Here is a 3,536-nt window from a genome sequence, read left to right on the forward strand (position 1 = left end):
AGTTCTCTGGGTCTCTGTAGTGTTTCTGTCCGTCTCTGTCCCCTACCACCCTCCCTCTCTCGGCCCCTCTCTTGGCTCCTCTGCCTCTGTTGTTCTCTTTGTCTCTCCTTCTCTCTCTCTGTCTGTCCTTCTATTTCTCTCCCTTCGTTTCTGTCCCTGTCTCTCTGTGTCTCTCATTCTCTGTCTGCCTCTTTCTGTCTGGGTATCTTCCTCTCATATATCTCTCTGCCTTTACGTGGCTTCTCTTCCTCTCTATGTCTTTCTGTTTCTGTCTTTCTGTCTCTGTCTCTGTGTCTCTGTGTCTCTGTCTCTCTGTCTCTGTCTGAGTGTCCCTCTGTCTCTCTCTGTCTCTGGCCCTCTCTGCCCCCACTTCTCCCTCTGTTTCCTCCCCTGCCCTCTCCCTCCCCGGAGGCCTGCAGGCTGGTGGCAGAGCAGATGGCTGTCAGGCCTTGGCCCGAGGCCCGTGTCATCACAGAGGCTCCTCCCTCCGTGGCAGCTTGTCAACAACCACCTGGGGAGTGCAAACTGTCCTGCCACAAGCAGGTCACTGTCACCACTGTGATCCAGGGCCTGGCCCAGCCCTGGGCCCAGCCTGCCTCGGGTAACCCTGCGCGAGGCCAGCTCCCGGCTCTGCTTGCGCAACCCCGGCTCCAGGGCCAGAGGCCCGGCCGTGCGGGAGGGGGGCCTCGCACCCAGGAGGCTTTTCCCAGGCTCTTCCCAGAGGCAGCACTGGGAGGCAGGGATCCTCCATGGACGCGGGCCAGCCCTGATCCCTCACTGAGAGGCATGGTCAAGGCCTCTACCCTGGCCCCTTCCCTTAGCAGGAAGAAGCAGCCAGGCTGGGTGGTGTGCCTGAAAGCCACCTGATTTCTCCCAGACCTGCAGGGTGGGGCCAGAAGTGGCCTTGTGCTGCTGACCAGAGGCCAGCCCTGCCCCACTTCTGTCTGCATAGAACATCGGTGGCCAGTGAGAAGCCAGGGCCCCCCACACCCCTGTTGCCCATCTAGTGCCCTCCTAGGCCCTTCCCTTCTTCCCTGGAGCAGATCCCAAGGCAACTGAGGAAACCTCTGCACTGGAAGAGGGGAAGGGGTCGCAGGAGCCCTCACTTACCGTGTGCCACGCAGGGGGCCAGGGCCTGCCACTGAATCCAGAACAGCCCGTCAGGCAGGGATCAACATACCCATTTGTTCAGATGAGGAAACCAAGGCTCAGAGAAGGGCCATGACTCCTCCAAATTCTACGGCACCAGTCAGGGACCAAATGGCCCTGTTATACGCACGCACAAGCACGGAACTGCCTTAAAGGAGCGCCTGGCATGTGCAGGGAGCAGCTGCTTTAGGAAAACATAGATGAATGGCACAGCCCTGGAAGCACAGCTCCCCACGATTGTGGTACATAGGCCACCACCCTGATGTCCCTGAGGTACCACAGCAAGGTGCTCCTTCCTTGCAATGTACAGAGGCGCCAGGGTTGCAGGCGTGTGGCCGAGTCCCAGGTTCAGGGCCTGGCCTGCACTGCTTGTGAACAGTCACCACCATGCACCAGCATGTGCCAGGCCAGTCTGCACTACCTCGCTCTGTCTCCTACCCTGGGCAGCAGGCATGATGGCTGCTGGGCTACAGATGGGGAGATTGAGGCTCTGACTTGCCTGGCAACACCGGAACTTGAGCTCCCTGGGTCCCAAGTGGCTTTTTTAGAATGAAAATTAAAACACCTGGCAGGGGCCCCCACCCCAGACCCATGGAAGTGAAGGGGAGGCAAGAGAGGCTCTCTTGCACTCAGTGGGCCCAGCAGGTGTCGGGGTACCAGACACCAGAGCAGTTCCTGCGTGTGCACAGTCTCTGGAGGGAAGGCCTGGGGTTTGTGTATTTCATGCATCAAGGAGGCCCTGCGGCTGCAGCAGCCCGGAGGCAGCTGAGCCTGCGTTCTGCCCTTCCTTGTCCCCAGCAGCCCCCCTCCCCTGGCCCTCCTGGATGGAGGGAGGACGGGATGGCAGGATGCAGCGGGAGAAGGCCCGGCTCATGTTCCCCTCTCTCCCTGGCAGGGATTACATGGTGAACAAGGACAGCTGAGCTGGCAGGTGGGGCCGGCCGTGCCGAGGGGGGAGCTGGGGAGGAAGGACGGCCGAGGGAACGGGGCCCAGAGCAGCCGCACTCCTCACACATACCCCTTCCCAGCCCAGCGTGAGGGGCTGAGCCACTGGACCCAGGACTGGTACCCGGGCACCTGCATTCCTATGCCCCGAACCTACTCTCCAGGGCAGGCAGGCAAAGACCAAGCTGAGATGGTTCTCAACAGATAGACAGACAGACTGACTCCAGAGAGGAGAAGACCTACAAGTTTGTAGGAAGCAGCAGGGCCCAACTGAATAAGACCTATGTAATTCTAGAACCTCTAATTAATGCTGCCATCCCCACCCAGCCTCTGTCATGTCCTCTGCAGCTGTTGGAAGGCATCTGTCTGGGAAGCTGCAGGGCTCCCCTCACCCTGAGTTGTCACCAGAGTCCTTGGTTGCTTGGACCACCTTCCTAACCATTTGGGAACACTCCAGCCTTGAAACAGAGATTGACAATCAGTGGTCCGTAGAGGTTCATCCAACTGTCAGGGAACTATTTGATGACATCAAATGATAAGAACTGGGTCTGGATCCAGAAAGTGCCAGGGATGATGTGTCAGCTGAAAACTGCACATTGGGGCGTCAGAAGGGCCCAGAGCTGGGACTCACGGCTGCTGAAGCCCGAACAGCTGGGAGGTAAAGCTGAGCTCTCCTCCCTGGGGCTCTACTGGATTTCCACAGAACCCCACCCCCAGGAGAAGATCTTGGACCGGAAAAGCAAAGCAAAACTTGACACTGAACTGGCTGCGAGAATGCCTGCAAGTTCGGCCTGAGGGTGCTTGCAGACCTGAGCCTGCATCCTGGCAGAGAGGGTCCAGGACCAGGAATCTTCCAGGAGGACCCTGAACCTGGCACAGCCACTAAGGGAGGCTCCAATTCCGTGACAAACAGATGCAACCTGGCATCCAAGTCCAAAAGCTGGGCATTACCCCACAACCTCCTTCTCACTGAGCACCTGGGAGCCAGTTGACTTTGTGGTTCCTGTCCACATGCACAACTTCAGGAAACGTATTCCGGAAGTTAACTGTCAAATAGCCCACTCTTCAATTGTCCTGGACCGACTTGCTTCAAGTTCTCACTCTGATCCTCTGTGTTAGGCATATTCAACCTAGCCCTGCTCTTCAAGTTTTATTCATGGTTAACAGATGCCTACCTGAACCCTAGTTCCTCATCTCCAAAATGCACCTGAAAGTCTGTTGGGATAATTAAGTAAGACTAGTGAAAGTACCTAGCACCTAGCATGGAGTGGACATTCAATACATATTTTCCTTCCTTCCTTCCTTCTTCCTCCCTTCCCTCCTCCTTCCTTCCTTCTTCCTCCCTTCCCTCCTCCTTCCTTCCTTCTTCCTCCCTCCCTCCCTCCCTCTTCCTTCCTTCCTTCCCTTTCTTCTTTCTTTTCTTTCTTTCTTTCTTTCTTTCT

The sequence above is a fragment of the Camelus ferus genome, chromosome 1 (genome assembly GCF_009834535.1).
Source record: "Camelus ferus isolate YT-003-E chromosome 1, BCGSAC_Cfer_1.0, whole genome shotgun sequence".
In the NCBI taxonomy this organism is placed as follows: Eukaryota; Metazoa; Chordata; class Mammalia; order Artiodactyla; family Camelidae; genus Camelus; species Camelus ferus.